Source organism: Salmo salar, chromosome 15 (genome assembly GCF_965601325.2).
Source record: "Salmo salar chromosome 15, fSalSal1, whole genome shotgun sequence".
Taxonomy (NCBI): domain Eukaryota; kingdom Metazoa; phylum Chordata; class Actinopteri; order Salmoniformes; family Salmonidae; genus Salmo; species Salmo salar.
The window spans coordinates 22,293,341-22,307,500 of NC_138305.1; the positions used below are offsets into that span (position 1 = coordinate 22,293,341).

At 43.2% G+C, this 14,160-nt stretch overlaps 1 protein-coding gene across 1 annotated transcript in view; it reads left to right on the forward strand.

Annotated features, from left to right (window-relative positions):
- Window positions 1-7,482: 7,482 nt before the first annotated feature.
- LOC106571052 (L-threonine 3-dehydrogenase, mitochondrial) overlaps window positions 7,483-14,160 on the forward strand; it is a 25,219-nt gene continuing 18,541 nt past the window's right edge. The window contains exon 1 of the mRNA XM_014143707.3: window positions 7,483-7,721. The gene's annotated coding sequence lies outside the window, so the exon portion shown is untranslated. The remainder of the gene's footprint in view (window positions 7,722-14,160) is intronic.

Consider the following 14,160-nt stretch of genomic DNA (forward strand, 5'->3'; position numbering starts at 1 on the left):
CACTACTTTCCTTCCATCTATAGCATCTCTTAATATTACTCAGTTTCTTTGGCTTTGATGCCTCATGATTGAGTATATCTCTGTTCAAGTAGACTGATTCTACTGTGATCTCACAGGAGTGTCAGTGGGCTGACTGTGAACGCTCTGAGAGACTCTGGATTGTCAGTGATAAAGTAGTCTACAGTACTACTGCCAAGAGATGAGCTATAGGTGTACCTACCGTAGGATTCCCCTCAAAGCCTACCATTGACTATGTACATACCCAGCATCCGACAGAGCTGCAGGAGTTGTGACTCATTTTTTGTTGGTTATGTTGTCATAGTTGTGCCTAGTGGGGCATATGGGAGAGGGAATGCTTTCACCTCCAGGTAGGTGTTTGTCCCCCTGTGTGCTGAGGGTGTCAGGTTCTTGTCCAGTTCCGGCATTTAGGTCGCCACAGACTAGTATATGTCCCTGGGCCTGGAAATGATTGATTTCCCCCTCCAGGATGGAGAAGCTGTCTTCATTAATGTATGGGGATTCTAGTAGGGGGATATAGGTAGGATGGAGAAGCTGTCTTCATTAAAGTATGGGGATTCTAGTGGGGGGATATAGGTAGGATGGAGAAGCTGTCTTCATTATAGTATGGGGATTCCAGTGGGGGGATATAGGTAGGATGGAGAAGCTGTCTTCATTAAAGTATGGGGATTCTAGTGGGGGGATATAGGTAGGATGGAGAAGCTGTCTTCATTAATGTATGGGGATTCTAGTGGGGGGATATAGGTAGGATGGAGAAGCTGTCTTCATTAATGTATGGGGATTCTAGTGGGGGATATAGGTAGGATGGAGAAGCTGTCTTCATTATAGTATGGTGATTCTAGTGGGGGGATATAGGTAGGATGGAGAAGCTGTCTTCATTAATGTATGGGGATTCTAGTGGGGGGATATAGGTAGGATGGAGAAGCTGTCTTCATTAAAGTATGGGGATTCTAGTGGGGGGATATAGGTAGGATGGAGAAGCTGTCTTCATTAAAGTATGGGGATTCTAGTGGGGGGATATAGGTAGGATGGAGAAGCTGTCTTCATTAAAGTATGGGGATTCTAGTGGGGGGATATAGGTAGGATGGAGAAGCTGTCTTCATTAAAGTATGGGGATTCTAGTGGGGGGATATAGGTAGGATGGAGAAGCTGTCTTCATTAAAGTATGGGGATTCTAGTGGGGGATATAGGTAGGATGGAGAAGCTGTTCCTGTTTTGATTAATTTAATAGCGTGGGTTAGGTCTGCTCTACACCAAATTAGCGTACCCCCTGAGTCTCTTCCCTGTTTCACACCTGGTAGTTTGGTGGATGGGACTACCAGCTCTCTGTAACCTAGAGGGCAACCAGTGGGTCCGTCTCCTCTATACCACCCACCTGGTAGTGTGGTGGATGGGACTACCAGCTCTCTGTAACCTAGAGGGCAACCAGTGGGTCCGTCTCCTCTATACCACCCACCTGGTAGTGTGGTGGATGGGACTACCAGCTCTCTGTAACCTAGAGGGCAACCAGTGGGTCCATCTCCTCTATACCACCCACCTGGTAGTGTGGTGGATGGGACTACCAGCTCTCTGTAACCTGGAGGGCAACCAGTGGGTCCGTCTCCTCTATACCACCCACCTGGTAGTGTGGTGGATGGGACTACCAGCTCTCTGTAACCTGGAGGGCAACCAGTGGGTCCGTCTCCTCTATACCACCCACCTGGTAGTGTGGTGGATGGGACTACCAGCTCTCTGTAACCTAGAGGGCAACCAGTGGGTCCGTCTCCTCTATACCAGGTTTCTGGTAGGATGACAATGTCTGCATTTCCAATTTCTTTGATGAAGTCCAGGTTCCTGCTCTTTAGGCCAAAGGCAGATGACCTCAGACCTTGGATATTCCAGGATGAGATAGTAAAAGCTTTGTGTTCCATAGTGTCTAGTGTTGTTTTTGTGTGGTTTATTAGGTCCTGGACCATCACAGTAGGTGTGAGCAGAGCATGTTGAGCATCTGATACGTACCTCTTAGGTCTCAGTATGGGGCTTGGGGGCGGGTGTAATAGTGGGGGTTGGGCCTGTTGCTCTGCTCGTGACCTGGGCATATGTCCTGCTGTCGTGTTGAGGTCCTCTCTCTCTCTGTGTGTGTGTCTTTCTCTCATACACCATGTCCCTTAGTAGTACACTGCAGGTGCCCAGCACGCTTTAGAAGCCCTGCTGTGTGGAAACCTGGCTGTAGTCCCAGCCCTCTTTAGAAGCCCTGCTGTGTGGAAACCTGGCTGTAGTCCCAGCCCTCTTTAGAAGCCCTGCTGTGTGGAAACCTGGCTGAAGCCCTGGCTGTGTGGAAACCTGGCTGTAGTCCTAGCCCTCTTTAGAAGCCCTGGCTGTGTGGAAACCTGGCTGTAGTCCCAGCCCTCTTTAGAAGCCCTGCTGTGTGGAAACCTGGCTGTAGTCCTAGCCCGCTTTAGAAGCCCTGCTGTGTGGAAACCTGGCTGTAGTCCCAGCCCTCTTTAGAAGCCCTGCTGTGTGGAAACCTGGCTGTAGTCCTAGACCTCTTTAGAAGCCCTGCTGTGTGGAAACCTGGCTGTAGTCCCAGCCCTCTTTAGAAGCCCTGCTGTGTGGAAACTCGGCTGAAGCCCTGCTGTGTGGAAACCTGGCTGTAGTCCCAGCCCTCTTTAGAAGCCCTGCTGTGTGGAAACCTGGCTGAAGCCCTGGCTGTGTGGAAACCTGGCTGTAGTCCTAGCCCTCTTTAGAAGCCCTGGCTGTGTGGAAACCTGGCTGTAGTCACAGCCCTCTTTAGAAGCCCTGCTGTGTGGAAAACTGGCTGTAGTCGCAGCCCCTGGCCCTGCGTGTGGACCGGCGAGCCAGCCCCGGCCTGCTGTGTGGAAACCTGGCTGTAGTCCTAGCCCTCTTTAGAAGCCCTGCTGTGTGGAAACCTGGCGGTCCGCCCCTGAGCCCGCGGTGGCCGGCGGTCCCAGCCCCTGGCCCTGCGGTGTGGACCGGCGAAGCCCTGCTGTGTGGAAACCTGGCTGTAGTCCTAGCCCTCTTTAGAAGCCCTGCTGTGTGGAAACCTGGCTGTAGTCCTAGCTGATGATCTGGGGCTCCTTATCTCACTTTCTCCCTCCAACGTTCTAGAATTTGAATGATTCATTCTCATAGTTTGATTCAAACCTGAAATGAAACAACAGCACTGGCCATTCTATTAAAACAATGGAAGGAGGATATAGCAGCATTTGTTAATCCTGGTCCTGGGGAATCTCGCCTTCATCATAGAATCTAGGGAATCTAATGGATGCCCTCAAATCAATACAGCTTATTCAACCATCCGACTAGTTTAAAACAGCTTATTCAACCATTCTACTAGTTTAATACAGCTTATTTAACCATCTGACTAGTTTAAAACAGCTTATTCAACCATTCAACTAGTTTAATACAGCTTATTCAAACATTCAACTAGTTCAATACAGCTTATTCAACCATTCAACTAGTTTAATACAGCTTATTCGACCATCCAACTGGTTCAATACAGCTTATTCAACCATTCAACTAGTTCAATACAGCTTATTCAACCATCCAACTAGTTCAATACAGCTTATTCAACCATCCAACTAGTTTAATACAGCTTATTCAACCATCCAACTAGTTTAATACAGCTTATTCAACCATTCAACTAGTTCAATACAGCTTATTCAACCATCCGACTAGTTTAATACAGCTTATTCAACCAGGTAACAGGGTCCAGGGGGCTCAATTTGGGACATAACCCAGAGTAACCTCCTTGAGGTCACTGAACTTTGTTTACTGTAAAAAGTGTGTCGCTATAAATCACTGATTAACCTGTTGCTTAAAGTAGTGCACTATGTAGGGAATAGGATACCATAAGGCTCTGGTCTAAAGTAGTGCACTATATAGGGAATAGGGGGCCATAGAGTTTTGGTCTGAAGTAGTGTGCTATACAGGGAATAGAGTGCCATTTGGGCACACACAGAGTGTTTACAGTTCTCTTGTCGCCCACTCTTCCTCTGTGTAGAAGGAGCAGGTGCTTGCCTGCCTAACTGGTACCTCTTATCTACAGGGTGGAGCTCTTGAAAGACTGAACTCTGGTCTAAAATAGTGCACTATATATAGGAATTAGGGGGCAATTTGGGACGCACTTAGTGTCTTGTTTCCTAATTCCCATACCCCTGATGACGGAAAAGGGGGTGTGCACATATCGACCAATCACAGGTCAGCTGAGTTATGAGCCTGCACTCTGGTTACTCGGGTCACTCCGTGTGTCGGCCCAGTCCGTGTGTCGGCCCTGCCCTGCCTCTCCTCAGATACAAACAAACCTCAAAGTCAAAACCAAGGGTGTGGAAAAACCAACATGTTCACACTGTAAGTCTAGTCACATGATCTGTAGGCCTTAGTCACATGATTTGTAGGCCTTAGTCACATGATCTGTAGGCCTTAGTCACATGATCTGTAGGCCTTAGTCACATGATCTGTAGGCCTTAGTCACATGATCTGTAGGCCTTAGTCACATGATCTGTAGGTCTTAGTCACATGATCTGTAGGTCTTAGTCACATGATCTGTAGGCCTAATCCCCTAGAGTATTAACATAATATAAAATCCCCATCCAGAATCTGTCTGTTTTAAACTAAAGATAAATATTTTTTTGTATGGGCTGCGTCTCAATCCGCCCGCATCCGCCTGCATTTCAAACACGTTAAAGACACACTCTCTCCCCTCAGCCCTCAAATTAAGTGGACACTTCTGACGATGTATCATGAGTTAACACTTGCAGGGCGAGGGAGGAATGAATGAATTTTAAATGAACCAAACTTTGCCTGGAAATTTGTAATTCGTTTGTCCCACGGTAGTGTTTTCAGTTATCATGAAACCACTGATAGCTGTTGTGTGTGTGTTTAATATGCGCTACAGTCAATTATGATCGCATTTCATATCTTGGCCAGAATACAATGCATCCGCAGACATCGAATATTAGCCATCTGATGATATCAGGTAAATTGAAAATGATAATGTATAAGTGTGATGTCAGTGAAAGTTATACGTTAGCTATTGTTTCCAAAAGCTAATCAAACAAAAAAACATTAATTACTTTTAAGAGAGGTGTTTGTGCCATCATGTGCATTAGTAGCACAATTTCTAACTTATTTTTACATTCATTTTTACTTATACTTGTAAATTGATGCAATATTAATGTTAGTTTTAAGTTCTGGTAAAATTATCTTTGTGATGTACAATCATCCCGAATTGAATTATGGGATGTTTCAGGCCCTGGACTGAACAGAATTCGATCACTAAAACACTTGATCACAAACAAAGGCTGAGGGACTTAAGGTTTACCAACTTTCCTTGCTTGGCTAATTGTTTGGACCGACAGCAAAGATGGCCGCTGGGATTCCCCCAAGGGAATAAGGTGAGAGGGTAAGTGGACATGTGTCTCCTGATGTGTTTGGAATGCAGCCCCCCCCGTCTGTGGTGGAAAGTGGTAGAGCTACAGTGGTGTTTGTCAGACCAGGTGACGAAGAACCCAAAATCGGTCTTCTCACAAAAAACAGTCTGTAGCGTCACGAATACGATGGTGTTCTTCGTAAGTATTACGTATGTGACTATATGAGAAGTCTATTATAATAATAAGGGTCACGTGTATTGTATGTATTAATGCTGAGTGTGTAATGTACAGTGTCTATTTTCTATACAGCAGTACCTGTGTAAGACATTTCCTATGTATCATTTACAAAATCATAATAAACATTGGAGAAAGAAAAAAAACTATGTTACGCCTGTATTTTGTACCAATTGACAGCAAAACAAATGTATTTTCAGTGAACTGTTGCTTTATTTCAATGTTATGGGATTGTCAAATATATTATATTAATTATATATATATATAATTAAGATAATTAAGATACTTGTCAGAACATTTTTCTGGTAACAGCGTTATATTCCGTATTTTGCTGCTCCGTACTCCCACTTGAGGTCAGTTGCCAAATACCAGCTCTGAGGTCATACATTACACAGTATACCGGAATAACGTTTCTTACCCCAATTTTTTTGCAAATAGACTGTACAAGCAATTTGGCTTCCAGACATTAGAGGATAAGTTTTGTCTCCTCTCCCTCATGTCCCTTCACACAGAATAGTGATGCGCGGCTTGACTAATAACCCGCAGTCCAGCCGGGTTTAGGAGACATTCAATATTGTGTGGCTGAAGGGCGGGCGGGTTGAATAAAGAGAAACAATACCTTTAAAAAAAATCCGTAAATATATCATTCTTGTGCAATTTATATCTATAGGTTACATTGAGGTGTTTTCTTTCATTATTTGCGGCTGTCTGGTTTAAGTGCATAAGCCTAAACGTTAGGGTTTAACTGTGATCACGTCAAATAGCCAACACAGCCAACTGCCAAATGATGCTTTTGGGATCAGCAGTGCCGACTATGTTGTGTGGTGATTGTGAGGCGCTATACAAATTCAACAGTCACAAGATGGGACTTTTAAAATAGGCCTATGGCAGGTCAAGGGAACTGTAGCCTGCTGTTTAGATGGGTTAAATGGAAAGTGAAATCTGGACACTGACTAGGTCTATAACTTCTCACTTAACCTTATTAACTCCTGCAGAATTAAACATTTCTTGCAGTAAAATGATACACCAAATGTAGGCTAAATTTGGACCTGGTAACAGGAGTGGAGAAATATGATTTATTTATTTATGTATCATGAGAAAATGCAATAGTCAGTTAGATACAATCTGTAGAGGTGCTGTCTTCATCATAAAAGCGGATAGTATTTCAACAGCATAAAATATGCATCCAAGCCGAACTTAAATCATATCAGAAACACGTTGTGTCGTTTGACAGCTTTCTTTTGCCTTACAACCGGTCAAACTGATGTCATCTGAACATTTTGCACAAACATCTTTTCACGTTTTTTTTTTTTGCTGCGTTATTGTATTTTCCTCCCCTATACGTCTCTGCTCCGCGAAAGATGACCGAGAACTTTACCGATATCAACTAGATTTAAGCATTTATTCTATCGATCTATGACATTATTCTGTTGAACAAGGGTTGATTCAGTCTTCTAGGGCAACATATAATGACAAAAGAGAAGCTCTAAGTATCTAATTATAGACAAGTTCACTAACAAAAAGCCTTTTGTAGATGTCGGAAATGATCATCCGCAACTAAATCAGGCAACAACAAAAAAATCCTGCACCCCCTGTCAAAAAAATCCTGCACCCCCTGTCAAAAAAATCGTTCTGCTGTCTTTGACTGTAGCCTATAGTGCATTTTCTATATTTACGGGTTAGGTTTGAGTGTGGCCTCAGATTTTCACATGTAGTCGTTGAGTTTGGTGTTGAGTTTGGTGTTGAGTTGGTGTTGGTGTTGAGTTGGTGTGCTGGCTCAGTCAATATCCCGACAGAACACGCCAGTCACTGCGCTGACGTCATGTGGGTGTGCTCTCAGCGCCGGACCGGGGACCGCACCTCCGAGGCTCCGCCAATCCGAGAGGAAACCGGCTTCTCTTGAACCCAGATGGCTTCTGCTGATATATAACGCCTGGGGCTGAGAGATCATTTATGAAAACTTATGAGCGTCGTATAGCTTGTCTAGCTGACAGCGAATAGGACTGACCAGCCGAACTTGAGGAGAAGCATACCTAACCAAGGTGCAAAGAAACAAGGGACACTTCGAATTGTATAAAGATCCACACTATTTATTTGGTGAGTAATTATTCATTTTAATGTATTAAGTTAAAGCAGATATGTTGTGTAAACTGAATTGGGATTTTTTTTCTTCTCAAATTTCTTGAAGCAAAATTGACAATTATATGGGATAACGTTGAGTTTTTTTATACTGACGCAAATTAGGACTTTTATTTTAAGGACGTAATATAAATAACTATATTATAGAGATTGCCGCTTATTGTTATTTTTTCTCGAAATCAGCAATCTAGTAGAATTAAAACAACTCGATCGATTCAACTGTTGGCACACCTAACCTTCGCTCAATTTGTTTTTAAATCCTAAGCAAATAAGACAACATAGAGAAAAAGATATATCACAACTTCTTGAAATTAAACCCTGCCAATGTGGTTTATAGCATTTCCGTTACGTGGCCAACACCCGGCCTTTTGTTCGGTATAGGCTTTTTCCAATCAGTCCCAGGACACCGTTCATATGAACCAGGGTGAGCAGTAGGACCAAAGCCCGGCAGATGGCGATATTGAGTCGTTTCATCATACCGTCCAAAGGAAATGCATGCAGCCGGCTATACGTTTATCCCTCATGGACCAATACCTTACATAAAACATTCTCCATTCAACTGCAAAGGCATCAATTTCCTCAACTCGATTTAATGGCGAGAAGGCGGGAAAAATGATTGATTGGCTGAAAGTGACTAGCATTACCTACTCTAGGATGGTGGTGGTAAATGGTGTTTCATGAACAAAGTACACATTTTCCCAGTTTTTTTGTTGTTGTTGTTACCTTCTCTCTATTAAATAGAGTTAAGGAGGAAATTGACGCATTTGCAGCTTGTATAGCCGCCTGCATGCATTCCCTTTGGACAGTAAGATGAAACGACTCAATATTGCATATCAATATGTTATGTGTACATATCTACCTCAACGACCTCGTACTCCTACACATCGACTCGGTACCGCTACCCAGTGTATATAGCCTCTTTATCATTACTCAGTACTGGTACCCTGTGTATATAGCCTAGTTATCATTACTCAGTACTGGTACCCTGTGTATAAAGCCTGGTTATCATTACTCAGTACTGGTACCCTGTGTATATAGCCTAGTTATCATTACTCAGTACTGGTACCCTGTGTTTATAGCCTGGGTATCATTACTCAGTACTGGTACCCTGTGTATATAGCCTAGTTATCATTACTCAGTACTGGTACCCTGTGTATGTAGCCTAGTTATCATTACTCATTGTGTATTTATTATTACGTGTTTTACTTTTCTATTATTTCTCTATTTTCTTTCTCTCTGCATGGTTGGGAAGGACCCGTAACTAAGCATTTCACTGCTAGTCTACAGCTGTTGTTTACGTAGCATGTGACAAATAAAATTTGATTTGAAACTCACGATCTATGGAAACGTAACGGCACCAGGGCCAGGTGTAACCTTGGTAACCTTGGTAAAGTAAGAGACAGAAATGAAACACATTCTTCCGTGTTCTAGAAGCTAGAGCCACAGTGATTCTAAACAACAACAGCAACAAAAAGCATTGGCTGGGATGAGCCTTAGCCTACAGGAATGCTGTTTTTAAATATAGTTGAAGTCGGAAGTTTACATACACCTTAGCCAAATACATTTAAAGTTTTTCAGTTTTTCACAATTCCTGACATTTAATCCTAGTAAAAAAATTCCCTGTCTTAGATCAGTTAGGATCACCACTTTATTTTAAGAATGTGGAATGTCAGAATAATAGTAGAGAGAATGAATTAGTTCAGCTTTTATTTCTTTCATCACATTCCCTGTGCGTCAGAAGTTTACATACACTCAATTAGTATTTGGTAGCATTGTTTTTAAATTGTTTAACTTGGGTCAAACGTTTCAGGTAGCCTTCCACAAGCTTCCCACAATAAATTGGGTGAATTTTGGCCCATTCCTCCTGACAGAGCTGGTGTAACTGAGTCAGGTTTGTAGGCCTCTCCACGCTTTTTCAGTTCTGCCCACAACTTTTCTATAGGACTGAGATCAGGGCTTTGTGATGGCCACTCCAATACCTTGACTTTGTTGTCCTTAAGCCATTTTGCCACAACTTTGGAAGTATGCTTAGGGTCATTTTCCATTTGAAAGACCCATTTGCGACCAAGTTTTAACTTCCTGACTGATGTCTTGAGATGTTGCTTCAATATATCCACATCATTTTTCTTCCTCATGATGTCATCTATTTTGTGAAGTGCACCAGTCCCTCCTGCAGCAAAGCACCCCCACAACATGATGCAGACACCCTCGTACTTCACGGTTGGGATGGTGTTCTTCGGCTTGCAAGCCTCCCCCTTTTTCCTGCAAACATAACAATGGTCATTATGGCCAAACAGTTCTATTTTTGTTTCATCAGACCAGAGGACATTTCTCCAAAAAGTACGATCTTCGTCCCCATGTGCAGTTGCAAACCGTAGTCTGGCTTTTTTATGGCGGTTTTGGTGCAGTGGCTTCTTCCTTGCTGAGCTGCCTTTCAGGTTATGTCGATATAGGACTCGTTTTACTGTGGATATAGATACTTTTGTACCTGTTGCCTCCAGCATCTTCACAAGGTCCTTTGCTGTTGTTCTGGGATTGATTTGCACTTTTCGCACCAAAGTACGTTCATCTCTAGGAGACCGAATGCATCTCCTTCCTGAGCGGTATGACGGCTGCGTGGTCCCATGGTGTTTATACTTGCGTACTATTGTTTGTACAGATGAATGTGTTACCTTCAGGCGTTTGGAAATTGCTCCCAAGGATGAACCAGACTTGTAGAGGTCTACAATTTGTTTCTGAGGTCTTGGCTGATTTCTTTTGATTTTCCCATGATGTCAAGCAAAGAGGCACTGAGTTTGAAGGTAGGCCTTGAAATACATCCACAGATACACCTCCAATTGACTCAAATGATGTCAATTAGCCTATCAGAAGCTTCTAAATCCATGACATATTTTTCTGGAATTTTCCAAGCTGTTTAAAAGGCACAATCAACTTAGTGTATGTTAACTTCTGACCCACTGGAATTGTGATACAGTGAATTATAAGTGAAATAATCTGTCTGTAAACAATTGTTGGAAAAATGACTTGTGTCATGCACAAAGTAGATGTCCTACTTGGCTGGGCTGAGCCCAGTCCAAAGCCAGTCCTTGGATGGGCTGAGCCTTAGGCTACAGGAATGCTGTGTTTACATAGCCAGTCCTTGGCTGGGTTGGGCCTTAGCCTATCGGAATGCTGTGTTTATGTAGCCAGTCCTTGGCTGGGTTGGGCCTTAGCCTATCGGAATACTGTGTTTACATAGCCAGTCCTTGGCTGGGTTGGGCCTTAGCCTATCGGAATGCTGTGTTTATGTAGCCAGTCCTTGGCTGAGTTGGGCCTTAGCCTATCGGAATGCTGTGTTTATGTAGCCAGTCCTTGGCTCAACATGTTCTCAGGGCATTTCGTATTATTCTGTACGTAAACCTTTAGTATACGTTACGTTTTGTATGGTAGGACTATGTATTAATTTGTAAATGTCTGTCATCCTTTCCGGATGATATGTTACGAATTACAAGCCGTATGATATGCTACGAATTTCCAGTTCGTAAAATATGTTACAAATTGCAATTTGTAGTATGTTTACGAATTTTCTAAATGTACAAATGGTACGCATTTGCAAAACGTATAATATGTTCCAAATTCCAATTTGTTGTGGCTAATGTTAGATAGATGGCTTAAGCTAACGTTAGCTAGCACTAGGGGTTAATGTTAGGGTTTAGGTTAGGGGAAGCCAACATGGTAAGTAGTTAAATAGCTAAAATGCTAAAGTTGTCCTTGATGAGATTTGAACACACAACCTTTTGGGTTGCTAGATGTTCTCATTGTGTCAGGCTCAACAGATGGAGATGGATGAGGGCGCTAATTTGCCTGAAAGAGGAATTCGTTCAGTGAGTAAAATGAGTATCAAGGACAATTTATTATGTTGCACTTGCAACTGTAGGGAAATGAGGCCAATCACTATATGGCTATATCTTTGAATATTCTTGGCAGACGTAGACCAAATGAACAGTGTTTATTGAATTAGACAAATTAGACTAGGCCTACTTGGATAGAGTTAGATACATTACAAAGCAACTGGCAGTTATTATTGGATCTACCGTGGGTCTATCTGACTGAGTTAGTCCAATGTGTAACGGTTTGACCTACAGGGTATCTCATCTATGGAAAGATGAGACTCTCGCGAACACGATGGTGTTCTCCGTTTTGCTCTAAGATCCCCACAAGCGTCTGAAGTCAGTACAGCCGACCTGTACAACTTCTGTCTGTAGCGTCCAAACATTTTGGGCTACTTAATATGACCCCATCTGTGCAAAGGTGAGACTCTCAGGAACACATACATGTCAGTTGTTTTGCTCTAGGAGCAACAACGGCTCAGCCGCGAAGTGGTAGGCCACACAAGCTCACAGAACAGGACTGCTGAGTGCTGAAGCGCGTAGCGCATACAAATCGTCTGTCCTCTGTTGCAACACTCACTACCGAGTTCTGAACTGCCTCTGGAAGCAACGTCGGCACAAGAACTAGTCATAGGGAGCTTCATGGGTTTCCATGGTCGAGCAGCCGTACACAAGCCTAAGATCACCATGCGCAATGCCAAGAGTCGGCGGGAGCGGTGTATAGCTCGCTGCCATTGGACTCTGGAGCAGTGGAAACACGTTCTCTGGAGTGATGAACCACGCTTCAGCATCTGGAAGTCTGATGTACTAATCTGGGTTTGGCGGATGCCAGGAGAGCGCTACCTGCCCCAATTCATAGTGCCAACCGTAAAGTTTGGTGGAGGAATAATGGTCTGAGTCTGTTTTTCATGGTTTGGGCTAGGCCACTTAGTTCCAGTGAAGGGAATTCTTAACAATTCCGGTTACAATTCTGTGATTTCCAACTTTGTGGCAACAGTTTGGGGAAGGCCCTTTCCTGTTTCAGCACGACAATGCCCCCGTGCATAGAGCGAGGTCAAGAGTTTCAAGTTCCATGCTGTCCACATCACCAACAAAGTATCATGGTCCAAACACACCAAGACAGTTGTGAAGATGGCACGACAACACCTTTTCCCCCACAGGAGACTGAAAAAATGTGTCATGGGTCCCCAGATCCTCAAAACGTTCTACAGCTGCACCATCGAGAGCATCCTGACCGGTTGCATCACCGCCTGCTATGGCAACTGCCCGGCATCTGACCGTAAGGCGCTACAGAGGGTAGTGCCTACGGCCCAGTACATCACTGGGGCCAAGCTTCCTGCCATCCAGGACCTATATACTCGGGTGGCCGAGTTACAGTTTTGACTTAAATCTAGTTAAATCTATGGCAAGACCTGAAAATGGCTGTCTACCAATTTGACAGAGTTCGAAGAATTTAGAATAGGATAATGTGCAAATGTTGCACAATCCAGGTGTGGAAATCTCTTACACTTACCCCAAAATACTCAATTGCAGCCAAAGCTGCTTCTACAAAGTATTGACACAGGACTCTAAATACTTATGTAAATAAGATATTTCTTTGTCTCATATTCAATTAATTTGCCATAAAAAATGTTTTTATTTTAAAACATGTTTTCACTTTTTCATTCTCGGTATTGTGTGTACATGGGTGAGAAAAAAATTCAAATTGAATCAATTTTGAATTCAGGTTGTAACACAACACAATGTGAAATAAGTAAAGAGGTATGATTACTGAAGATGCTGTATGTAGCTGCCTGAATCAGAGTATGTCTTTGTCCCTAATGGCCCATAGTGTCACGTCCTGACCAGTAATAGGGGTTATTTGTTATTATAGTTTGGTCAGGACGTGGCAGGGGGTGTTTGGTTTATGTGGTCCGGGGTTTGTTAGTCTATGTTCTGTGTTAGTATTTTTCTATGTTCTATCTAGTCTATTGTAGTTCTTTGTTTAGTTTATTGGGGTTGGACCTTCAATTGGAGGCAGCTGGTTATCTTTGCCTCTGATTGAAGGTCCTATAATTAAGAGTTTGTTTGTCATGGGTTTTTGTGGGAGATTGTGCTTGTTTAGCTGTGTGCCTGACAAGACTGTCCAGTTAGTTTTGTTTTGTATATGTGTTTTTCCTTCTTCACCTAAATAAAAAGAAGATGAGTATATATTTTCCCGCTGCGTCTTGGTCCTCTACACCCTACGACACCCGTGACACATAGGGCTCTGGTCTGAAGTAGTGCACTATGTAGGGAATAGGGCTCTGGTCTATAGTAGTGCACTATATAGGGAATAGCGCTCTGGTCTATAGTAGTGTACTATATAGGGAATAGGGCTCTGGTCTATAGTAGTACACTATATATAGGGAATAGGGCTCTGGTCTGGAGTAGTGCACTATATATAGGGAATAGGGCTCTGGTCTAAAGTAGTGCACTACATAGGGAATAGGGCTCTGGTCTAAAGTAGTGCACTACGTAGGGAATAGGGCTCTGGTCTATAGTAGTGC